At 50.4% G+C, this 26,940-nt stretch overlaps 1 protein-coding gene across 1 annotated transcript in view; it reads right to left on the bottom strand.

Moving 5' to 3' along the window:
- Nucleotides 1-26,738, bottom strand: part of LOC119965306 (neuropeptide Y receptor type 5-like) — a 113,520-nt gene extending 86,782 nt beyond the window's left edge. The window contains exons 1-2 of the mRNA XM_038795861.1: nt 26,640-26,738; nt 11,047-11,168 (exon numbers count right to left, since the gene is read on the bottom strand). The gene's annotated coding sequence lies outside the window, so the exon portion shown is untranslated. The remainder of the gene's footprint in view (nt 1-11,046; nt 11,169-26,639) is intronic.
- Between the last annotated feature and the right edge of the window lie 202 nt (nt 26,739-26,940).

Raw genomic sequence — 26,940 nt, 5'->3', positions numbered from 1 at the left:
TCCTCCTCCCCCCTTCCTTCCTCCTCCCCCCTTCCTTCCTCCTCCCCCTTCCTTCCTCCTTCCCCCTTCTTCCTCCTCCCCCCTTCCTTCCTCCGTCCCCCCTCCTTCCTCCTCCCCCCTTCCTTCCTCCTCCCCCCTCCTTCCTCCTCCCCCCCTCCTTCCTCCTCCCCCTTCCTTCCTCCTCCTCCCTTCCTTCCTCCTCCCCCCCCCCTTCCTCCGTCCCCCCTCCTTCCTCCTCCCCCCCTTCCTTCCTCCGTTAGTGGGGGGGGGGGTGCGGCGTTAGTGGGGGTGGGGGGTGGGGGGGTGCGGCGTTGGAGGGGGTGGGGGGTGGGGGGGTGCGGCGTTGGAGGGGGTGGGGGGTGTGGCGTTGGAGGGGGGTAGGGGTGGTGAAGGGGGTAGGGGTGGTGAGGGGAGGGGGTTGGGGTAGGGGCAGCTGCGTGCAGAGGGGGGGCGACGGTGCGTTGGCCCCGGGCATCAGTCGCCCTCCTCCTCTGCATGCCCTACCCCCCTCAAATGCCTCACCCCCCCACCCCCCACCCCCCACCCCCTCCAACGCCGCACCCCCCCACCCCCCCCCCCCCCAATGCCGGAACCCCCCCCAATGCCGGACCCCCCCCCAATGCCGGAACCCCCCCCCAATGCTGGAACCCCCCCCCCAATGCCGGAACCCCCCCCCCCCCCCAAATGCCGGAACCCCCCCCCCCCCAATGCCGGAACCCCCCCCCCCCCCAATGCCGGAACCCCCCCCCCCCCCAATGCCGGAACCCCCCCCCCAATGCCGGAACCCCCCCCCCCCCCCAAATGCCGGGTCTGTCTCTCTCCTCCTCCTCCAAAAAACGCCGGGTCTCACCACTTCCGCAGCTGGTGAAACTGACGCGTATCGCGTCAGTCAGCTGCTGGCCCTTCCGGGAACGGAGATTGCCAGCTTAAAAGAAGGCCGGGACGCCGGAGTCATGCACACCGCTTTTTCCCGCCGGAAATGGGCGTCACGTCGGTCCGCGGAGAATTTTGCCCCTCATCTCTGGAATCAATCTAGCGAACCTCCTCTGAACTGCCTCCAAAGCCACTACATCCTTCCTCAAGTAAGCCATTGTGACAGCAGTCTGCACTTGCAATACTTCACTCTGAGCTTCTAATACAGCATCCAGACATTGTTTGGTTTCTGCTTCTTCTGCAGTAGGAGTTGAGATATCGATCATTAGATACTGCACCATGGTTGGGTCTGCAAGTGTCCTCATGCAGTTGACCACTATTCCTATCCTGGAAAGAATGGATTGATTCCTGAACTCCAATGTGATTCAAAGGTCAAGTACTAGCAAAGAGTACTAAGTGTGCAAAGCTAGACTTGGGCTGAAAGAGGCACGCTGGAAAGATTATTTGATCTGCAAAAGAATTGACATTTTGATTCTTAAAAAAGAATATGGAGCCCAATATTGGATTCAATTGTGAAATGTCGCCCGGAAGTGTGATTTGAAGCTGTAATTATGAAATGTTTAGCTGTAGCATGTTCCACGTACTTGTCATGTTTACACACTGTTGAAGCAAATCAAATTTCTGCTGCTTTTTTCACAAAATTGAATGCAACTGCAAAATGAACACGTTTTGAAAATTACTAGAAACTTGAAGGTGACACCTCCTTAAAGAGGCATTGTTGCTGTAGTTGGAAATTGCCAAGAAGAGGTTTATAAGGACTAACAAAAAAAATGAGGAAGCTTTTCAAGCAAATTGATTGGGAAGGATTTTCAGTGACACTTCAGTAGAGGCAATGTAGAACGTCTTTTTACTGGAGCAATGCTGGGTCTGAAGGATGAATACATAACCAGAATTAGGAAACTGAAACAAAACAAGCACGACTCAGAATGGATCAATAAGCAAACCGAAAGTGAAATAGAGGAAATTGTCCCTTCAAATCCTGCAGGGAGATAGAGGAAAATCGTCACAGAAATAAATGTAAACTTCCGATAGGCTGATTCTCTACTTCCTGAGACCCTCCACAAATGTTTCCTGAGCTTAGGGCAGAGACATGGGTGGGATTCTCCCCTACCCGGCGGGGCGGGGGGTCCCAGCGTGATGGAGTGGCGTGAACCACTCCAGCGTCGGGCCGCCCCAAACGTGCGGAATTCTCCGCACCTTTAGGGGCCAAGCCCTCACATTGAGGGGCTAGGCCCGCGCGTGAACGGCCTTTGACGCCACGCCAGCCTGGGCCGAAAGGACTTTGCGGCTACTGACGTCATACCGGCGCATGCGCAAGGGAGGGGGTCCCTTCCGCCTCCGCCTTGGTGAAGACCATGGCGAAGGCGGAAGAAAAAGAGTACCCCCACAGCATAGGCCCACCTGCTGATCGCGGGCCAGGCCACCGTGGGGGCACCCCCTGGGGTCAGCTCGCCCTGCATCCCCCTCAGGACCCGGGCGCCCGCCCGCGCCGCCAATCCCGCCGGTCAGGTAGGTGGTTTAATCCACGCCGGCGGGAGAGGCCTGTCAGCAGCGGGACTTCGGCCCATCGCGGGCCGGAGAATCGCCGCGGGGGGCCCGCCGACCGGCGCGGCGCGAAACCCACCCCGCTGAATCACGGGGGGCGGAGAATTCAGGACACAGCGGGGGCAGGATTGACGCCAGCCCCGGGCGATGTCACTTAACTAGACAGATATTCTGGAAAGGTTGGACGGCTTTAAACATGGTCCAACAGCTGGCTAATTCCACAACTGAACCCCCTCCCCCCCCCCCCACCATCAAACCACACACCCCCCCCACACCATCCCCCACAAACCACCCAACTATTCTCCTGACCCGACCTGACTACCCTCCCGATCTGCCTGCCCTCCTGAGAACCCAACAACCCCCCCCAATCACCCCTTGGCTATCCCCTGACTTAACTGGACCCCCCTCCTCCAGCAGCACCTGCGACCCGATGTCCAAACCCCACGTCACACACCTAACCCTCCTACTCGTTCACTCACTCATTTGTTCACCCATTCATCCACTAACCCAATCACTAACACATACTCATTTTTATAGGACTGGCAGCGAGATTCTCCGTTCCTAAGACTAAGTGTTGATGCCGAGGCAGGATTCGTGGAGTTCCATGACAGCAAAACTGATGCCGCGCCTCAACCGATTCAGCAACTGTTAAGGGGCGAGCACCGACGCTACGCGGAACACAATCGATTTCAATGAGAAATGGTGCAGGATTCACCAGATTTGTGATTAACACTCAGGAGGCTGACAAGCTGCAGCCACATATACACACTTCACTCCCCACACACACCATCCCAGCCAACAAGATGGCAGCAAAGAGGGCAGCACCCCGTTTCACAGACGCTGAGTTGGAGACCTTCCTGGACACGGTGTTGGAGAGGCAGGCCACCCTGTACCCCGGCCTGGGCAGGAGGCTGCCAGCCACAGCCGTTCGCCGTGCCTGGGTGCAGGTGGCAGAGGTGGTCAGTGCCACGAGCCAAGATGAGTAGGCAGCACTGTGCCCCTGGTAATAACCGCTGTCCCTCACACCTGTAAGCCCACCACACCCCACCCATCACCTGGAGGGCGGGTGAACCCCCACCCTGCACCATATACCGGCACCCACACTGGCCACCATGGCCCGGTGCCCTGGCCACTGAAGCCACCAGGTACCCACTCCATGGGCTGCATGCGTCGGACTGTATAAAACTACTGTTTTCTGTTAACAACCCCCCCTTCCCCCATTGCCAGTGAAAGCCGCCCATAACCACCGGGAGCGGGAGAAAACTGGAGGGGGACCACCGGACCTGCGTCCCTCGTCGTGCAGAGCAATGGTTGGTGGCCCAGAGGAAAGGAAGTTGCCGGGATGGAGATTGGCCGAAGGTGAGGAAGATCCTGCTGAGTTACGGCTCCCCATGCAACGTGTGTCAATCCTTGCCCACACCATCCCCCCACCACCCTCACCCTCACACCACCCTCACCCCCACACCACCCTCACCCCAACCCTCACCCCCCACCACCCTCACCCCCACACCACCCTCACCCCAACCCTCACCTCCATACCACCCTCACCCCCACACCACCCTCACCCCAACCCTCACCCCCCCACCACCCTCACCCCCACACCACCCCCACCCTCACACCACCCTCACCCCAACCCTCACCCTCATACCACCTTCACCCCCACACCACCCCCACCCTCACCCCCACTCTACCCACCCCCTCACCCCCACCCTCACCCCCACACCACCCTCACCCCAACCCTCACCCCCACACCACCCTCACCCCCACCCTCACCCCACACCACCCTCACCCCCACCCTCACCCGCACACCACCCTCACTCTCAAAACACCTCCATCCTCACCCCCACATCACCCGCCCCCTCACTCCCACCCTCACCCACACACCACCCTCACCCTCACACCAACCTCACCCTCACAATACCCTCACCCCTACACCTCCCTCACCCTCACCTTCACCCTCACCCTCACACCACCCACCCCTCACCCCCACCCTCACCCACACCCCACACCACCCTCGTCCTCACACCACCCTCATCCTCATCCCCACACCACCCTCACACCACTCCCACCCTCACCCCCACACCACCATCTACCCCACACCACCCTTACCCTCATACCACCCTCACACCACCCTCACCCCCACACGACCCTCACCCTCACTCTGACCTTCACCCCACACCACCCTGATCCTTACCCCACACCTCCACACCATCCTCACCCCCACACCACCCTCATCCTTACCCCACCCTCACCTCCACACCACCCTCACACCACCCTCATCCTCACTCCCACACCACCCTCAACCCATGGGACCCTCACCCCGAGCGGCTACACCCGCTGCCTCCCCCCGCCCGGCATGCAGTTTAACCCTGCACATTGAAGGACCTGCTGATGGTGGAGCAGGTCCATCTGGTGTCCCCCGCCCCCAGCAGGTGCCACAGCCGGTTCTCCCCCACCCCGTGTGCTGACCTGTGAAGATGACAGCAGCATGGATGGCAGCCCTGGACAAGAGACACAAGACACCCCGGAGCTTGAGTCCGAGGATGACACAGATTTCCCGTCACAGCTGTCTCTAACACCCTCCTCCATCCCAGGGACAATCACCTCGGTTGTGCATTTTAGTGAAGAGGCTCCTGGGGCTTCCTCTGGTGCCCACCACACAGCTGGTCTGGTACATCAGATGGAGGTAGGCACACCCAAGGGGGCGGACAGTTGGAGGGCAGGCCGACCCCAGGGTTTAGCTGCCACCCAGATTGGTTTTGGGCTTCTTGAACAGGCAGTCCCATCGATTGTGGAGATGCAGTTGTAAAGCCAGGGACTACATGAGGGGTTGTTGGCGAGCGTCCAGTACCTGCTGGCGCAGTTGGAGGAGTCCAACCGCAGGGGCAGGAGGTGCTGCCGACCATGCATGCTACCCAGGCCAACACGACATGGTGGAGGCATGGGGGGGGGCAAGGGTTTTGGCAATGGATCAGCGCGTTCAAGGCCTGGGGCATTCTGTGCAGGTGTTGGCTGAGGCCCAGCACAGGGTTGCTGCCTCACAGGCAGCCGTGTGTCAGGGCCACTTGGAAATTGGAAATTGGAGCGGCTCTCCTGAGTGTGGCCCAGTCACAGCAGGCCATGTCTGGGAACGTCAGCGGCAATGCTCAAATGCTGGTCGTTGTGGCGCAGATACAGAGGGAGGTCACCCAGTCCCAGAGGGAGATAGCACGGTCACTGTCTGATGTGACACAGACCCAGAAGGTGGTGGCACAGTCAATGAGTGATGTGTCGCAGTCCCAGACCGTGATGGTCCAATCCCTGTGCTCCATGGCCGCGAGCCTACAGACCCTGGTCGAGGCAGCAGCGGGTCTCCAGGAGTAGCAGTACCAATAGGCAGGGGAGCCTCAGGGGATAGCTCCGCTCGTACCCCCATCCCATGGAGAAGCCCGGGGGCCATCGGTCATCCCGAGGGAGGAGGAGGTGATGGGGTCCGTGCCAGTGACACCCGCAGGGGATATGCGGAACATGCAGAGCCTCGGACTCCCCCCTCACTTCCTGTCCCTGGTGTGTCTGGTGGACAGCGGGCGGAACAGGGCGGCACCACATCACCTGGGATACCCGAGCAGCAGCTAGGCCCATCCAGGCCCAGTCACCCCAGAAGACCACTGCCAACAGGGACCCACATCGTAGGGCGGGTATCGCAGCAGGCTGTCTCCACTGCCGGTGTACCATCTGAGGAACCAGCAAAATGTAGCATTAGGGCTGGTTCGGCCAGAAAGTTAGACACCAGTTAAGTTGGCATGGGTGCAGGGCACAGTTTAGTGATAGGGGCTCGGGCACGACTCAGTATATATTTTGCCACTTTAAATACCTGTGCACACAGTGACAACCTGCCTTGGTGCTCTGTCAGATGGGTGTGAGGGCTGGTCTGGGCTGGTCAGAGATGTTAGGTAATGGGTTAAGAGACATTTCAATTAGTTGTCTCATTTATGTTAAGTATCCAATAATTGACACTGATATGTAAAGGGGCTTTGGGTGGCCTTTGTGTGAGGTAATGTGATGATAGAGTTTTGTTCAGAGTCTGTTAAAGTGAAATAAAGGCGTTTGTGAAAAGGAGCAGAACCGTTGACTCTTTATACAACAGCAGCTAAACATCTAATAAATGGTAGCAGAGGATGGTTGTTGTGCAAATGTGAAGGGTTGAAAGATACAACTTTTCCAGACCAAACCAAGGAGTGAGGGAGAAGAAAAAAAAAATATGGCTGAACCTAGGCTAAAGATGGCCGGATGTGACTACCCCTCCTTATTTTCTGAAAGGGGATCGTACGACCAATGGAGAAGTGCAGTAGTTATGTGAACTAAGGTAACTGCCTTGGGAAAGAGAAAACAAGGTTTGGCATTGGCTCTTTCTCTACCTTATGACAGTAAAATCCGGAGCAAAGTATTTTCTGGGCTGGAATTGGAAGAGTTAGACTCAGAAGAAGGTCTGCAGACTCTATTACGTTATATGGATAAGATTTATAAAAAGGGTGACCTGTTAAGTGCGTATGAAGCATGGTCAGATTTTGATAAGTTCAGGAAAATAGAGGATTTCTCCATGGAAGACTATATAGTGGAATTTGGCAGACTATAAAAAAGGCTGCAGAAACACGACCTGGAATTTCCACAGTCTGTGTTGGCCTTTAAATTACTTGACTGTGCTACAGTAAGCAACATGGATAGGCTCCTGGTTTTGACAGGAGTTCAGTTTGCGGATAAGGGTACCTTATTCAATCAGATGACATGATGTGGAGATGCCGGCGTTGGACTGGGGTGAGCACAGTAAGAATTCTTACAACACCAGGTTAAAGTCCAACATGTTTGTTTCAAACACTAGCTTTCGGAGCACTGCTCCTTCCTCACCTGAGGAAACTGCAAATTTATGTGATGGGGTTTCAAGCGCAGGAGGTTTTCTAATTTTCCTTTTGGGGAACAATGGTAAATATTGCCCTCTTGTGTGGGAAACAAAGAAAATAAGGAGAGTGGTCAAAAGAACTTTGGCTGCTGAGACGTTAAGCCTTGTAGAGGCGATGGATGTGGCCTTTTACATATCTCAGATATTGACAGAAATTTGGGGATTAGGGGATTTGGGTAATATACCTATTGAATGTCACATTGATAATAAATCCCTGTGGGAAAATGTGCACTCTCCAAAAATGTCAATGAAAAAAGGTTAAGGATAGACATTGCAAGTTTGAAGCAGATGTTGGAAAGAGGGGAAATAGAAAATATTAAATGGGTCGACAGTGGCTATCAATTGTCAGACTGCTTCACAAAAAGAGGGGCTAGTTCACAGAAACTTTTGGATATTGTTTCTGTGACTTTTTTCTTCTTCCAAAAAACGGAAAAAAAAGAAGGGAAATTGCGTTTTTGAGTTTCTTGTAATTCTGTTTTCACCTCTTTATTATTTTTTTCTCCAAGGGAGGCGAGACTGTTAAGTAATGGGTTAAGAAACATTCCAATTAGTTGTCCAATTAGTTCACACGGATGATCCCTGGAATGGCGGGTCTAACATATGATGAACGGCTGAGGATCCTGGGATTGTATTCATTGGAGTTTAGAAGGTTAAGGGGAGATCTAATAGAAACTTACAAGATAATGCATGGCTTAGAAAGGGTGGACGCAAAGAAACTGTTTCCGTTAGGCGAGGAGACGAGGACCCGTGGGCACAGCCTTAGAATTAGAGGGGGTAAATTCAGAACAGAAATGCGGAGACATTTCTTCAGCCAGAGAGTGGTGGGCCTGTGGAATTCATTGCCGCCGAGTGCAGTGGAGGCCGGGACGCTAAATGGCTTCAAGGCAGAGATAGATAAATTCTTGATGTCGCGAGGAATTAAGGGCTACGGGGAGAATGCTGGTAGGTGGAGTTGAAATGCCCATCAGCCATGATTGAATGGCGGAGTGGACTCGATGGGCCGAATGGCCTTACTTCCACTCCTATGTCTTATGGTCTTATGGTCTTATGGTCTTCTTTATGTTAAGTATCCAATAATTGACACTGATATGTAAAGGGGTTTCAGGTGGCCTTTGTGTCAGGTGGTGTGATGATAGAGTTTTATGCAGAGTCTGTTAAAGTGAAATAAAGGTGTTTGTGAAAAGGAGAAGAACCTTTGACTCTTTATACAACAGCAGCTAAACGTCTAACAAAAGAGAGGGTGTGGGGGTATGGGTGAAATGGGCAGATGTTGTGGGTGGCCTGGGCTCTACCCCCCCCCCCCCCAGACTGCCCCCACCACCATCATCCCAGGGATCTGAAACGACCGCGTGATAGAATGACCGGCTCATATGCAGGGATCACCCAGAAGGATGGTGGAAAGTGCCACCATGGGCAAGAGTCAGATGTTGTCAAATTATGCAGAGCGCCAGAGCTCACTGCAGAGCAGGTTGTTATTGGGTTGTTACCAGACCTGGTGTTACTGCCAACCTAGGGCCCGCACCCTGTAGTGTGGCAGATACGTATTACAAAGGAGGTTGCATGCAGGTCGCCACTGAGGGAGGGGGTGGTGGATCTGAGGGTGGGATGCAGTGTCCATGTCACTGGCCAGTGCCGCACTCCCCTAGTCGGTGAACCTGGAGGCAATCAGAGCATCCCGTGCACGTTGGCCCTGGCGCACACATTGTGCGGCCTTCCGTGCCTGCCTGGGCCTCCATACCCTTTCCATCCTCGCACTCCCCCGCATCCTATTCGTTAGACGAGGCCTGGTGTTCATCCTCCTCCTCCAGCACATCGTCCCTCTGCTGCGCGATGTTGTGGAGGACACAGCAGGCCGCCATGATGTGGGCAGCCCTTTCAGCGTCATATATGACGGCCCCTCCAGAGTGGTCCAGGCACCTGAACCACAGGAGGCTGAAGCACCATATAATCAAACTCCTGGTCGCGGCATGGGCATCGTTGCAGTGGGTCTCGCCATTGGTCTGTGGCATCTGATAGGCATCATCAGCCACAACCGCAGTGGATAACCTCTGTCGCCCAGGAGCCAATTCCCCAGCCGGGTGGGTGGGCATCTTGAACAATTTAGGAATCACCGAGTGCGGAGATGAAGGCTTCATGCAGACTGCCCGGAAATCAGGAGCAGAGGTGTGGGATGCGCGGCTGATGGTCACATATCAGCTGCACTTTCATCGAGTGGAACCCCTTTCAGTTTGTGTAGACCAGCCTGTCATATGCATGTGCTCATAGGGCGGCATACCCCTTGGACATGTCTTTGATGACGCCAAATCCTGCTGTCCGGGCACCCTGGAGCAGGCTCGGTCCACATTAAAATTAATTTATTGCGCCAACCGAGCATATAGGGCTTCCATGATGACACGGATGCACCTGTGCACCCAGCTCTGTGAGATACCAGATAGGTCCCCACTCGGCACCTGGAAGTATCCCGTGGTGTAAAATTTCAGGGTGACCATCACCTTGATGGCCACCAGGAGCGGGTGTCCGCCCCATACCCCTACACTGCCAGGTGTGCCATGATCTGGCAGATATGTCGTACTGTCTCCCTGCTCAGCCGCGAGGCCTCCTTTGCACATCTTCCTTCTTGGCCTTTTGGGTGGCTGGTTCTTCATCCTGGGATGCTGCCTCCTGTTCCTCTGGGGCAGGCTCTGATTCTGCACATGCCGCAGCTGCAGCTTCCTGCTCCTTGTGCAGCTGCAGCTCATACAGCCACAAGGCATCCCCCATGGCTACGGTGACTATCGGGAAGACTGTTGGTGCCCAGCACTATGGATACTGTGGCACCCATCCCTGCTGCCAGTGGTACAATCGGCTAGCACTGCTCTTGCCAGCAGTGCACTCTGCAGCCCCCACCTGGTGCCCCCATAGGGGCTACAGTGGGCACTGCCCTGGCTGCACCGCCTGATGCCCTGCCGGCGGGTGGCAGCCGGTTGGGTGGGGGCGTGTGGTATGGCGGAAGGTGGGGTGAGGGGGTAGTGGGGTGAGGGCTGGGATGCAGGCGTTGGGGGCACCCATATGGCTGGTATCACTCTGCAGAACCAGGGGCCAAGTGAGTGGTCAGTGGGGCGCGCAGCAAGATGGCTGCCTCGTAGGCTGTGACAATAGCGGTCCGTGCCTGAAGACCGCACCAGTCCTGTGGGGGTTTCCCAGGCCACATGGCCCGTTCGCTATTTCTCCCCCCCCCCCTCCCCTGCCCTGGCGGGGCACCCCACCCCAACCCCAGCCAGCCCGGCCAGTATCTGGCCCAGCAGCCCACAGTTGGGCCTCTCCGTGTCCTACGTCTTCTCTCTCCCTCATCGGCCACGACGCATGTTTCATGTTTTTTAAAAGCACAAATTAATTCAGCCCATTGGAGAGGAAGCATCGCGGAGGCCCTGGAGAATACCTGGTTGGGCCCGCTAATGGTATACAAACAGTGTTTACTGTACGTGCGTTCTGAAAAGCATTGCCGCCGCTGTCAAGGCGACGGAGAATTGAAATTTGGCCTGAAATCGATGCCGGCCACAATTTCGGCATCGGAACCGATTCTCGGCTCATCTCGTTTCCCTATTTCGGCGTAGGGCGACAGAGAATCCCACGCTGGACCTTTAAAAGCTTACCTGAATATAGTAGCTACTGCCATAAAACAGGCGCCTTTCCTCTCCTACCCCCTGACTCTGCTCACTGGAGTTAGATGGGGAACGCTGTGCTGCCCATTTCCTGTAGGCTGGATCGGAAGATCCTGGAAGAAATAAGGAATCGAGTCAGGAAAATCTTTATGGGCAGTGGCTCATTGCCACCGGCCAGAAATCTTGGCCAATCTATTTATCCTAGAGTGCTAAGTGAAACGAGGGGAAAACATTGTGCAGCTTCTTCCATTCTAGCACGGGTTTTTCACCAACACCGAATTCAGCTTCCAAACATAATGAATGTGCAGGTCGAAGAGGGGAGGTACAGACTGGATAACAATTCAAAGATTCAAGTGGCTCATATCCACAATAATGAATACTTGTTTGAGAAGAGGGTTCGGACGGAGAGTGCAAAAAAAAAATTTAGATTACCCAATTATTTTTTCCAATTAAGGGGCAATTTAGCGTGGCCAATCCACCTACTCTGCACATTTTTGGGTTGTGGGGGCGAAACCCACGCAGACACGGGGAGAATGTGCAAACTCCACACGGACAGTGACCCAGAGCCGGGATCAAACCTGGGACCTCAGCGCCGTGAGGCGGTTGTGCTAACCACTAGGCCACCGTGCTGCCCTGTTTATTACACGTTTAAGAGCAAGTTAGAAGCTAGAATTTAATTGAGGATTTTGGATGTTGCAGGCTTCAGGGCCAAGAACTTTAGCATTTTATAACTGAATCTGAACCCTGGAATGAGGTTCCATCCTATTGAAATGACTCACATTCTGACTAGCTAGCCTGGGGTTGCTAGGGACATTTTGTTCTATTTTGGGCCCTTTTTTAGTGAACAGCAGGTGTTATGACAGATACCGAAATCCAATATGCTTGAAGCATTTGTACAATATAATTCTTGCTGGAAGATTGCCGACCGTAACAAAACCATTTCCTAATTACCAGGCTCATAATTAGAGAAGAACTCTGGGCTCCAGTGTATCGGGTATGTAACTCTCAGACTCTTCTGGAGCAAATCTCTGAATTTGTGGGTTTGGAGCTAGAACCATTTCCATTTGTTTTGTAATTGGTATCCATGGCTAGCATAACTATTACAATTAGCACTAATCTAAAATGTAAATTTCATCATATGTTTAACTTTGCTGTTATAAATCCCAATGAATAAAAGTACTGAAATTACCTGTGTTTTGGCCAATTGTAATTAAATTTAAAATTGACTGAAACACAGTTAATTTCAGTAATATTGGCTCATTGGGATTTATAACTTTTTCTTTGTTTTTTAAATTATCCATGGAATGATCTGGAATAGGTGCTTTTCAGCTATCTTTCATACATTGCTAACCCCCAATTCAGAGCGTCATGGTGGCACAGTGGTTAGCACTGCTGCCGCACAGTGCAAGGGACCCGGGTGCGATTCCGGTCTCTGTGGAGTTTGCACCTTCTCCCCGTGTCTGTGTGGGTTTGCTCCGGGATACCATCATTCAGGGCTTCCTGCTACTCTTCCACTGTACTTATAAAGACCGAGAGTGAGAATCTCTGCAGTAATTAACCCACAGCAATCTTAGTAGAGGTGAGGTGATCCCAGTCCCCTTGAGAAGTTTTGCTACTCCAATGCCAAACACCACAAAGTCTAATTTATTTATCTTAAACATTTCCCTGACAGAAATAATACTTCCCTTCTAAACAGGACAGTGTGCTGATCCAAATTGACCTTACACTAAGCATCCGTTTTATACATTTAAATTTGATTCTGTGCCTTGTCTCCTTGATTAGCACACTGGCGCAATTAACTTATAATGTTCCGTGTGCAAATTAGTTTTTTTCCCCAGAAAATGAATTTATTTGCAAGCGAGAAATCTGCAGGAACCGCACAAGACAAGTCTAGTTTCTTTTCCACAAACAATAAAAAACACCGCAACATTATATTCAACCTTTTATGCAAAGACCACAATTATTTCTGGTCCAGTCTGGAGAACGTTTTCACAATACCGTGCAAAAAGCTGCAAGAGGATCTTCATCAAAATGGATGAATACAGACTGCACACTTACACAGTCAGATATCATTACTGAACCACTCTCTGGTGTATAGTCATTCAAGATTCTTTAATTATGTACTGCAACTGGCTTTCCAATATCACGGCTGTGATTCAGATAGATAATTACAGGTAAGTTGTTTGTTGGGTGCTTTTGATTGGCTTTACCAAAAGATTCGGTGGGGCATGAAAATATAAAATCCATATACTTTCGCTAAAGTCATTGGTTTCATCTACTCCTGCCAGCTAGCATAGCTTTTGACAGTGGAAAGATAGAATCTGGTCATTCTTTTTCTTCTATTTTCCTCTCTATTCTATTGAAAGAGATAACTCAGATGTTTCCGCAGGCATTGGTCCCTCGCCAATATCTCACCTAAATGATCATTCTTTAAACTTGAGCCCAGATAGTGTGTTCATGCCATTCATAAGGAAGAGGAACGTCGCAGGTCAATCTTATGTCAGCCTCATCCATTGTCCACAGAGATCCAGTTTCTGGCCAGGGTGGCTGGATGCTGGTCAGCAATGGGAACATTGTTTGTTTTGTTTCCACCCTTCCCAGCCTGGGAATAAAAATGTAACTTATTTTAACTTTCACGCTATTGCTGCTTTGCTCAAGGTCAACAGCTCTGAATAAAGCAGAGAGTAAAACAAAGGCTTTCCTGGTGCATAAGGCTCATACCACCTAACATTTGCACATTGCAGGTCCTTTTCATAAAGTACATGTTTAAACTACATGTCACACTGTAGCCACCTAAGATGGCCACCTACAAAGGAACATGGGAATTATGGCCAACCCAGGACTCAGACAGATACAGAGCCGATGTGTATCTAAAACATAGGTAACCAGACCTGATCGAAACCCCCGCTCATTTGCATTTTAATGGCCCATTTTCCCAGGACAATAGAACTCCAATCAAGCAACCGGTACAGCCACAGACTGATCGGCGCCACTCCCTTGCTCAGAAAGCACAACTGCCAAGGTCAATGACCGCTAAGGACCTGCTCAGCTACCAAGGCACCCGCTCCTTTATTGGCCGAAATCGAAGACAGTGATCAGAGCCCTTTCGAACTATTGGGTCCAAGGTTAAGGACCGCCCCAAAGAGCGTGAAATCCCAGAGTGCCAGCCCAATTGCAGCAGGAACAGCCAGCTGAGTTCAAGACCAACGATCACTACCTGACGGTTGAGCCCAGCAGAGACAGAGCCACTTTCTTCGAACCAGCCAAGTGAAATCCAGATAAAGGCCTTATCCATTTGCACAGTGCCGGTCGCCCTGAAGTTAAGTATAGGTTATTGTAGCTGATGGGTGTAGTTTAACTCGTAGTAGATATTGCGTTTGCATGTAGAGATAACTCTTGTGTATGTAAATAAACCATCTTTTGAACTAACTAACTGGTTGTGTGGTCATTTGATCAATATAAGGGAAGGCTTGTGGTTCACTAAGATAAATAGTAATACCCACAGTATTGGCGACGCTGTTGGGAAACAGAGCAACATTATTGGCGACCCAGATGGGACTCGATTAGAAGTGACTTTGTCACTCCGAGAGAACCCACAAACTTTGAATCCAATTGCGAGAATGAGAAAGAACCACAAGTGCAAGTCCCACATCAACCAAATAACCGAATTTCGGAAGTGTGTACTAACCCGCATGCGTACCTAACAGGAAGAGTAAGGTAAATTCGTTAGAATTGTGTACAACTATCGAGGAATTGTGAGCCGGAAAATAGCTGAAGCCAGACCCACTGTTCAAATCGCCGCTTTATTCCCCTGTCCCAACTTAAAAGTAGAGAAAGAGATAAGAGAAGTAATGGCCGCTAAAGCGATGGAAAGACTGATGAATCCACAGGAACCCGAGGTCGTAGCGACCAACAGAGCAGAGCAATACCCCATAAGGGAGGAAGAGTTAACAAAATACTTAAAGGGGAAAGGATGGCCCCTTTGCTCAAATTTTTGCGCTAATGATGAGTCAGGTCCAGGAAAGATAGGACAGACTTGGTGGGAGAACCTAAGCGAGGTCCACAAGAAAAATGTAGGGAAAGTCAGAAAGCCGATGGCAATAGTGTCTTGTTTGGCACAGTTGTGAGGCACAGAGGAGGTCATGAAGACGCTCCGTAGGCAGTTAATTGAGAAGGAAGAAAAGAACAAGGGAAACAGTAACAAAAGCGAGAAGATAATTGAGCAACTCCGGGAACAGTTAGAAGCTAAGGATAAGGAAATGGCCGATGTAAAACGTGCACATCAATCTTGTCTAGTTCACCTTAGTAACTTCCAGACCCAGTATGATAGAGCCTACCAAGATACACAGCATGCAATCGTGGTAAAAGAGGAAACAGAACAGGTCGCCCAGCTAATTAGCAAATGCGCAGATTTAGAAGCAGCTTTGAGAGCTCTCCACAGCTCCACTAAGGAACAGAGGCAGAGTACTGTTGACTATGCTAAATGCCGACAGAAGATAGAAAAGTTACAGTCACTACTCTCAGTACAGAATGGCTTCAGGTACACTTTTGGGCAGGATTTAGATGAGGAAGATGCTCCCGATTGTCAAGAGTTAAACAAAAGCATCCAAAGATACGTAGATGACACGGGAAATCAAAATCACACCCCCCACGCCCCAAAAAGAAAAGTACCCGCAGCACCGACCGCACAGGCGGCACACACCCCCACTCACAATTCGACCCCCATGAATCTGGTTACCACATATTGCAGGTCATCGGATCAGGAGGAGCCTGATATTGTTTACACCACCCCACTATCCATAACCCAATTAAGAGAGGCTTGCATGAAAATTAGTCCATTCCAGCCCACCGCAGATCCACACAGCTTCTTTGAGGAGGTGCGTCAACAAGAAGTTATGTATGACCTAGATGAGAGAGAGGAAATAAAGCTAATAGTTATGAGCCTGAGCCAGTCTGTAAGGTCAGCTTTGCCAGAACCCTAAAATGTAGCAGGAGGAACCCTACAGGAAATGAAAACAGCCATATTAGATGCCATCGGGTATAACAAAGGAGATCCAGTCGAGGGTTCAAATCACTGCAGGCAAAAGAAGGGAGAACATCCGACCGCATTTGCTGGTCGCCTATGGATTCATTTCATGGCAGTCTACAGACAATTGAAACGCGCAAACCTAAATGAGGAGGACACACTAAATTATCCCGTACCTTAGTCTCGCATGCCACAGACGCAGGTCAAAAGGCTTGTGTAAACTATGACCCCGCAGACCACACACACAATGAAGTTTGGGTATTGAAACGACTTTCTAGAGCATGGGAACAAACCTTACACCGACAGACAGATCAGGATGAGATAGAAGCAAACATGCACCCAGTTAGGACTAGCCAGGACCCAGCATGGATAACCGAGGGTAGACACAAGGGACAGCACCCCAGAGGACAGGCACCACAAGGTTGTTACAATTGTGGCCACATAGGACAATACGCCCGTGATTGCCGACTAAACCCCCCGAACCAGCAACGATACCAACAACCAAACCCCGCACCCAGGAACAATGTTCGGCCCATGCATAATGTTAGTGCCCGTTCAGACGATTTAGTGTTTAACTCCACAGATTGACGGTGTTCGGTCTCCCCAACTTGGGTCTGTGACACACGCTGGGACAAATCAGGCAGACCAGTAGTAACAAGCACAGTCCGGGGACATGCAGTCGATGGCACACAGGAGGATCCCGCACCACTTTAAACTCCTCCACCATGTTTCAACAGGACAAATGGCCCATCACAGACACCATCACCCTGAGTGGATTCACAGGCCACATGCAACAAGGATATATCACAGCTCCCGTACCCATTCAGAGAGGGAACATGAAAATGAAATGAAATGAAAATCGCTTATTGTCACGAGTAGGCTTCAATGAAGTTACTGTGAAAAGCCCCTGGTCGTCACATTCCGGCGCCTGCTCGGGAGGCTGTTAGCACCAAACACCCCGTTGTTTTAGTTGACTTACCCCAAACTGCAGAGCACATTTTAGGCATTGATTTTATGAGCTCCCATAACCTTTTATTTGACCCAATAAACAAATGTGTATGGCGCATGGCTAAAACAGCTAGGGCTCCCGCTACGTTCACAGTAAGGGATTATGAAAACAGGATTTGCTCAGTAGGGGACTATCGGTTTAATCCGTAAACAATTGCTTCACAGCTCCAGGGTCCCAGGTTCGATTCCGGCTTGGGTCACTGTCTGTGCGGAGTCTGCACATCCTCCCTGTGTGTGTGTGGGTTTCCTCCGGGTGCTTCGGTTTCCTCCCACAGTTCAAAGATGTGCAGGTTAGGTGGATTGGCCATGATAAATTTCCCTTAGTTTCCAAAATTGCCCTTAGTGTTGGGTGGGGTTACTGGGTTATTGGGATAGGGTGGAGGTGTTGACCTTGGGTAGGGTGCTCTTTCCAAGAGCCAGTGCAGACTCGATGGGCCGAATGGCCTCCTTCTGCACTGTAAATTCTATGATCTAATTAGTGCAGGCCAGACGATTAGAGAGGTCCTCATAAAACACAAAGCTTTGTTCGCACAACCCAAACATGACTGTGGGAAGATCCCAGGTACAGTAAAGATTTCAGTTCCCGATCCAACGCCGCAAAAGCAATACGGTTTCCCACAGCAAGCCAAGGGTGAGATTTTGAAGGTTATTAACAGTTATTAAGGTTAGACCTAGGAGTTATTCAACCCAGAGCTTCCACAAATAATGTCGCATTTGGCCCATAAAAAAGCCCGATGGTTCATGGTGACTAACGATCGACTACCAAGAACTTATTAAGGTCACCCCTTTAGCAGCCCCTACTGTTGCCACGAGTCCCGTGACCATGCTCAAACAAGGAGTGCAGGCAAAATACTTCATAGTGCTGGACGTCAGGAATGGCTTTTGGTCCATCCCATTAGACGGGGCCTACCAGTATAAGTTTGCATTTACATTTCAAGGGCAGCAGTACACGTGGACATGCCTCCCACAAGGATTCCATAACTCCCCTTCCATTTTCCACCGACAATTGGCCAACGGACTTTCCAAATTTTCCTGACCCGAATGCCTAATACAACATATAGACAATCTGCTTTTGCAAACGGACACGAAAGAGTAACATGTAGATCTCGTCTGAATTACTAGGCTTACTGCAATCAATCGGATCTTAGGTAAACCCCCAAAAGGCCCAGATTTTAAAGGAAAAGGTTCTTTATGTAGGCACCATCATTACCCACGGGAAGAGAGAAATTGAGCAAAAATGGATCGAGTCCATGGACAAATTGCCCCCGCCCCAAAATGTCACTGCACTCCGGTCATTCCTAGGTTTGGTAGGATATTGCAGAAATTACATAGATGGTTTTGCCACCAAAGCAGCCACACTCTCAGAGCTGCTTAAAAAGAACGTCCCATGGGAATGGTTTCCGCAGCACACAGATGCCATTGATGATTTAAAACGTGGCCTAGGCACAGCCCCCGCTTTACAAGTTCCAGACCCAGACTTGCCCTATACCATAGAAGTAGCAACCACTGCCCGAACCCCATCAGCAGTACTCCTGCAAGAAAGATACGATCACTTAGGACCAGTAGCCTATGCCTCAAGAGTATTAGACCCCGTGGAGCAAGGATTCTCAGCCTAACGGCACTTGCTGGCAGTCTTTTGGGCAGTACAGTACTTTGCGTACATCACAGGCCTCAACCCAGTCATGACCTTGACCAAGCACACCCCCACAGGGAGCCAGGGAGATTTTCTGGGTCGCTGGTAGGATGGGGAGGGAGCAGCGCCTTACTGTATCTGGGTGTATGAAGCTGTCTGTGCTCCCGGAGTCGAAAAGGCAGGCCGTCTCGTGCCCGTTGATCCGGAGGATCATTGTGGACTTCATGAGGTGGTGCGGCCGGGACTGGTCCAGTGTGACGGTGGCAAGTGTCGGAAGACAGTCGGCGGTAGTGGCGGCCAGCGTACGGTCGGGCGAACTGGGTTCCCGGGAGGCAGCAGAGGGGTCCCAAGATGGTGGCCCCCATGAGCCGCACGTGGCGAGCGAGATGCAAGATGGCATCCAATATGGCGGCGGCGTGGGTCGCACGTGTTGGCTGAGATTAGAAATGGCAGCGCCCAAGGGTTTCACATGGCGAGTGGCACGGCAGCTTGGGGTGGCCCAACAGGCAGCAGGCAGCACTGCTGGGCCGAGAAGATTTAGGGGGCGTCAGGCCTGGCAGGCCTTTGCGAAGTGGCCCTTCTTCCCACAGCCGTTACAAGTCGCGTTCCGTGCTGGGCAGCGTTGTCGGGGGTGATTATTCTGGCTGCAGAAGAAGCACTTCGGGCTTCCGGTGTTGGCGGGCCGGTGTGCGGTGCAGGCTCGCATCACGCCCGGATCGGCTGATGTCTGCGCCCACGAGGGTGCTGCGCGGTCGGAGGTGTAGGCCCCCATGTTATGGGAGGCCACCTCCAGTGAGTTGGAGAGCTGGACTGTCTCTGGGAGGCCGAGTGTCCTCCCCTTCTAATAAACGCTGGTGGATATAGTTCGAGTGCTTGCCCGCGACATAGGCGTCCCTGATCAGCAGCTCGGCTGCCGGTATCACCCTGCAGCCACAGTTTCGACAGAGGATGCGCAAGGCACGCAGGAATTCCGCGAATGATTCCTCATGGCGTTGGCGTCTCGTGGTGAGGAGGTGCCCAGCATATACCTGCATGACGGATTTCACATAATGTCCTTTTAGCAGCGTTATCGCCTCCGGGTACGATGGGCGTCCCTGATGAGGTTAATGACTCTTGGGCTCACCCGTGCATGGAGGACCTGCTTCTTCTGGAGGTCCGTGAAGTCTCGTTGAAAGATGCGAGGTACGCCTCGAAGCAGCTTAGCCAGTGTTCAAAAGTCTCTGTAGTGCAGTGCTCTTCAAAGTTGGGGGCGCGACCTGCGGGTGGGTCGCGGGCGGGTGTCGGGAGGGTCGCGGAGCCATTGTCCGTGGTGCTCCCGATCACGCAAATCCCTGAGCAGCAGCCGGCTTTTCATAATGCCGGCTGCAAGCGCCGCGAGCATGTAAAAAAAAAATCGCCCGCATTGTGCATGCACGCATGATGATCGGCGCGCATGCGCATTCCGCGAAAATGCAAAAAAATTCGGCCGCATTGCGCATGCTATTTTAAAAAAATAGTTGCAGCTTTTTGTTTTACAAGTTCTGAAGTGGTTTTTATTCATTTCTTCTTTTATTTTATTCATTTAATTTTTATTTTTTTCATTTATTTTATTCAGTTTACTTTGTTTACAAGTTTGGGGGGGGGGGTTTATTCATTCTTGTCATTTATTTTACTCATTTATTTTTTATTTTCTTACAAGTTCGGGGGGGGTTTATTTGATAAAATTTTACAGGAAAATAATTCAGAACTTTGGACAGATGGAGACTCCATACTTTCTGACACAGGAAGGCTTCACCTTCATCCAACAGGTTCCATTGGAGGAGCGTGTACGAGGGCCAAAGGGACCCAAAACCATTTCCTCCATGTTTGTCAGCAGAAAACAAGGTAAGAGAAAATGGTGGGTCGCGCAGATCGGCCGGCGTGGATCGCGCAGATCGGCCGGCGTGGGTCGCGAAGGTCAGCCGGGTTGGGTCCCAAAGGTTGGCCGTTTGGGAAAAATGGGTCCCTGGAAAAAAGGTTTGAAGAACACTGGTCCAGACAATACAATCACGTGGTTTACCACAGCTGGACACTACTGTTACAAGGCAGGGACATTACGGTAAAACGCACCAAAACCCACACATTTCTGGCCGATAATCTCCAATATGCAGGGACCCCACATGAGTGCCAGATCATAGCAGCCCAACACCACACAGGACCCTTTATCCCAAAGTCACTACACCCACAAGCAGGCAGTAAGACACAGGACTCCCGAACCACAGGGGATATTTAAAAAATTTATGTGGACAGTTTGTCCACAATCTAAAATGGAGTTAGAATTACTGGTTGTGGAATTTACATGGAAGATGCACAGGGACGCCCACTAGAAGAGATCTCTTTTAAATTGCCGGGCCACCTAGGTTCACAAGCACCAGAACTCGCAGCCATAGCCTATGTCATTCAGCACCCCGACTCTTTTCCAACCCCCGCAGACATATACTTGGACAGCCTGTATATGTGCAACAGTTTAACAGAATTCCTGCCCCTGTGGGAATCTCGAGGGTTTGTTTCAGCTGTTGGAAAACCCTACCCTCTGCCCCGTTGTTAAAGCACATTCTCTAGACAGCCTCAGATCGCGCTTATGATATTGTTAAAGTGAGAAGCCATCATCGCTCCTCCCCACCCGGTAATGTAAAGGCAGACGCCTTCGCCAAAGCAGGGTCACGCCATGATCACTTCTGGCAGCCACCCGAAAGCAAACCGATACACTCAGTCCAGGTTTCCCAGACCAATATTGAGAATCTAAGCCAATCCCAAAAAGCAGACGACACTGTCAAACAGGTTTTAGACGGCACTTTCCCCACCCCCTATGATAAATGGAAGGATGCACTGACTATACAGGGCGGCATAGTTTTAAAAAACGGAATTTATGTGGTCCTCACCCAGGACAGAAACCAGCTTATTTACCAATTTCATGACGGACACGGACATCAGGGGATAGACAATACCATTGCCCATTTAAGACCTATGTGTTGGTGGCCCGATTTAAAAAGCGTGTAACTCATCATGTCGAGAATTGCCTTATCTGTGCTCAGAACAATCCTGAACGTTACTCAAAGAAAGGACAATTACGTCACACCCGACCTGTGAATGGCCCTTGGACAAATTTGCAAATCAATTACATTGGCCCCCTTGCCCCTTGCAGAAATAGTTTCAAGTACGTGCTGGTTGCAATCAATACCTTTACTAAATGGGTAGAAACATTTCCCTCACAAACACAGCAAAGGCCATCGCTAAGATTTTGACCCAAGAGATATCCACATGCTCGGGTCTCTCCCGCAGCATTGAGTCAGACCAAGGTTCCCACTTCACCGGCAGAGTCATGCAAAATGTTTCAACAATTTTTGGGATCAGGCAGAAATTCCATATAGCATATCACCCCCAATCCAGTGGCATTGTTAAGAGAATGAATCAAACTTTAAAAGCGACCATTAGGAAGATGTTGCAACAGGACAATACCACGTGGGACACAGTCCTCCCATTTGCTCTCATGTTTATTCAGAACACCGTTTCCAGTTCCACAGGTTTCACTCCCCAGACTCTCATGACCGGACGGCCCAGGAAGGGTATTGAATATTTATTAGGTCTCGATCTGGCAAGCACTACAGTAACTGCCCTTACCCATAAAAAAGCAGTCCAACAGGTTACAGATAACATTAAAGCGGCACAACTCACTGCAGCTGTCCGATTAGGTGGTAGAAGGAAGCAGAGTAAAGCCTGCTTTGACAAAACCGTCCACCCCATAGAGTACATAGTTGGTCAGCAAGTAATGGTTTCACTTTACAACCCCAGTTCTTTCCTCTCCCCCAAATTTACAGGACCCTATTCCATTTCCGACAAAGTGAGCCCCTCCGTGTACAAGATAACGTACCCCAACGGTAAAACGGGTTGGTTCTACATCAACCAACTCAAAGTCTACGGATCACAATGTAGCCACTCCCACCACATCTCTCTGGCAATAGGAGATGATTAAGCCCCTCCCATCGACAACCTAGTCCAGCCCCTACGCCAACCCACACCCAGCCATGCCAGCATTTATCCCTTGTCCACTCCCACAGACCCGAACCTGTCTCCGCCCACAGAGGACTTCCACCTTGAACTTGACTCTGATGACAGCGAGAGCCTCCTGGATTTGATTACTATCCCTGAACACTGGTGCAATCTCTCTGCCCCCAGTCACCCCCAGCCCCCGGAACCACAACTTAATATCTTTGATCCCTATATGTCTTCCCCCAGCCTCCGCTACATCCACCGCCCGACCACAGTAACTTGCTCTCCACTCCCGCCGCCCCTACGTCTCACAACAAACAAGCTCCTCTTTGGCACCGCGACAACTCTTGCAGAATAGTAAGGCACGATGATTCGGAGTATCCGACGGCCCACGTGGCCAAGGCACAGAAATGGCAGACACTAGTCTGGCAACTGGGAGATGGTGATGATTCAGATACTGATTCTCGTTTCGGTAATGCTTTTGCAACACTGTTTGGTACAGAACCCTGAGGTGATCAGATGATGAGAAAGAATTATTAAGTATTAAGTATTAAGTACCTAAGTATTAAGGTGACCAAGTTACGATGGAGCCTGCCCACCTTTTTCCTTCTTCTTTTTTCTAATACATGGTTTTAATTCATGTCACCCGACACACAATTACTCTTCTGATTTGAGTGTACGATATCCGATGACAGTTAAAGGCACACGTTTGTTGAGAAACAGATCACTGTTCTCCCAGTCTTTATGACAAGTTTCCACACAACTACAAAGTCTTTCCGTCCACTCAGGTCACCCAGGTAGGGAGTAACGGCACTAATCCCCATCCTACCTGAGGACCCCAAATTCATCCGGTCAGTCAAGCTTGGCTGGTGGAGTAACGGCACTAACCCCCGCCCTACCCGGGGATTCCACCCATTCTTCTCCTGCAGCGGCCCACACGCACCTCATGTTCCCTTCACTTCATACGCTCTGGAATGGTTCTCTACACTCTGCATTGCCTTTGGCAGGCCTCAGTTTCACCTTCTCTACTTTCCCTTTGGTTGAGGTATAAAGAATGCATTTTGCCACGTTCCATACGCTCACCCCTTCTTTTCCTTACCTCCTGCGACCCCCTGGTCGCTCCCCACAAGCTATTTACACGTACGACACAATTGGTTGCTAATCACTGCTGCTATACACATTGCTACACGTGAACTACCTCTGAGCCCTGGGACTCTATAAAACTGGCCGCCCTGAAATTCGGCTGCTTAAGATAAGCCTCAACCACCACTGGTTGCAAGAAAAGAAAAGACTGGTCGAAGAAATTGTCCGACCACTCCCCGCATCGACCACATGCTGCCAGAGTCTCTGTACTTTAAAAAAAACTTTACATTTCTTGTCTCTCCAAAATGGTATTTCGCGAGTCACACATGGTGACAATCATAACGGGTATTTGGAGTAAGGAGAGACAGACTAATAAAACAAGATATTAACCAAAAACAATAACCGATACTATGCTTGCACCCCCAGGATTACCCAGAAAACAGAAACACAGGACGAAGCAAGGACTGCTGACATGCGTTTGGATCATCGCTGGACTTCTGCAACTGCGCGTGCAATGGACCCTTGCAACAAACACTACACCAGCTCTGAACACTACCACACAACAGGCCACCACCAGCCCGGACACTACACCACACATAAAGACAGATATAGGAACCCCCACCTGGTGCGAAAACATTGCCAAATGGAAGCCCCTTTCACACATAGTAGAGGCCCTTCTAGTAACTACAATAATCTGCAGTGTCATTCATGACACTCTGACTCCGTAAATGGTGAGTGACTCCACCCCTGAGTTAGAGTCGGATACTTCGGGAAGTTCTGACTTACTTACCTCAATAGTTACCTGAAAATGTTAGATAGATAAATCCTAGTCTAACTCCTGGGTAACAATACAACTGACTCAAACCCCCCACTTAACCCCCTGAGCCCCCAAACAGCCCCATGTTCCCCGACTGCCCCAACCCAACCTGACCTCACCACCCGATTCCCCCCTGCAGCACCCCAACTCCCCGACCATCTGTGACCTAACCTGACCCAACTAACCTGACCTCTTGATTGATCTACTCCCCAACTCCCTCTCTGATGCCCTTGGCACCCTCCTGATCCAACCTGACTAATCCCAATCACCTGACTTCCGGCTGACGACCCGACTCCCACCCTAAAGCCAACCTTATTAGCTCCCCAAATCCCCAACTCCCCCCAACACCTTGACCCTCTGGCTCACCACCTAACTTTCCAACTTCCTCCTGACCAGGCCTGACTAGCCCCTACCAGTTGACTCCTCTCACTACCCTGACTCCCCCTACCCAAACTGACCCGACCGTACCCCACTACCCAGCGGCCACACTACCCCCATCCACTTATCTTACCCACCATACCCCATGCCCACATACCTCGGTGTGGCACAGATAAAGAATGTGGAGACTCGGTGTGGCACAGATAAAGAATGTGGAGACTCGGTGTGGCACAGATAAAGTGTGGCATTTGCCACGCCTCAGATGATTCAGGCCATTATCTGCACATGGTTCAATAAATGCTTTCAATTGCATCTTTTGATATAAATATTCCTCTCTCCCTTCCTCTCATCCTCCTGCCTCATACTTTTTGGGGTATCACTTGTCCTCTTGTACTTTGACCAGTTGGTGCTTATTCATGTGAGTTTTGACAGTGAATTAAAAAAAAGATTTTAGAGTACCCAATTAATTTTTTCCAATTAACGGGCAATTTAGTGTGGCAAATCCACCTACCCTGCACATCTTTGGGTTGTGGGGGTGAAACCCACGCAAACACGGGGAGAATGTGCAAACTCCACACGGACAGTGACCCAGAGCCCAGATCGAACCTGGCTCCTCGGCGCCGTGAGGCAGCAATGCTAACCACTGCGCCACCGTGCTGCCTGACAGTGACATTTTGTTGGATATTCAACCATAGAGAGCATCACAGACAAGCCTAATTCTGTTCTCAACTATTATCCATTCACTTGTATTTATAATACAGCACAAACATTACTGATCTTTATCATGCTTAATTCTGCATCCAAAAGTGATGTTTCTACCACTGACTTTATTGATCTCAGCTATATCTGAGACAGACCAGGGATCAAACCAGCCATTCTCTTGATAGAGATGAGTCATTAACCTCAGAGCCACTGAGATGGTGATTTAACATTCTCCAATTAGCATATGTGTTGTGAAAAATAAATAAATTACCAACATTTTTACCTATTGATGTGTCTTGAACAACATTTGTCGATCGGGACATCAGTAGTGTTACAATGAACTTAAACCTATGATCAAAAGCCACAGATGTATAATAGTTGAATGAATGACATTCTGAAATTTAGTTGATGTTTTGGTGATCGTGTTCCATTATTCTGCCTATTCATAATAGTGGTCATCGGAGAAGAACTTATTAAATAAAATTGAAGGGTTTGGGTCTGAATCCCGCAATGCTGTCCATTTCGCGATGAAAACCATAAATAATGTTTTGCATGCAACAAAATCAGTAGTTCTTTCTTTTTTACAAAACAAAAAAACCTGCTTTTCCATGAATCAGATTTTTTCCTGGAATCATCTGCGCACATGAAAAACCACAGAGCCACCCTTTTATCAGATGAAGTGCTGAACTCATACAATTACTACCAGGAGACTTATTGCATCCACTCATCCCAGCATCTCCCTTTGACAATGCTGTTCATTCAGATTCGATACTCTGCTACACACCACCAATACATATACAAACCCAATCTGTCAGCCTGATGACTAGTACTACTTATCCTTACTCTTTCACTCCAATTGTTACAAAGGAGACATTAACTAAGAAAAATAATTTTATGCCTAACGCAAAGACGTGACGTATTTAGCTTACCTTTGTGGCTCTGGCTGAATGGCTTGTCGAGTTACTGTGGTTCTGTTCTGAGCTCTCATTCCTTTCGCCCTTATACAGACCCCAGACATCGAGCTTGCTGTCAATCAAGCTGTAGAAAGCTATTCACAGCCAATCAGTTGCTCCAGATCAATCTTGTACTTTCTAATCTTCAACAGTTCATCGTTATGTTTATCCTTCTTGCTTCTTTCAGATTCTGCCTCCCTGTCCTCTTTGTTGCATGCTCTCTGCACTGTGTTCAAATCATTCTTTTCATGTTCTTATTTATTTAACCACTGCCAGT

This window comes from Scyliorhinus canicula, chromosome 4 (assembly GCF_902713615.1).
Source record: "Scyliorhinus canicula chromosome 4, sScyCan1.1, whole genome shotgun sequence".
NCBI lineage: Eukaryota > Metazoa > Chordata > Chondrichthyes > Carcharhiniformes > Scyliorhinidae > Scyliorhinus > Scyliorhinus canicula.
This window is presented reverse-complemented; position numbering and strand designations above follow the sequence as displayed.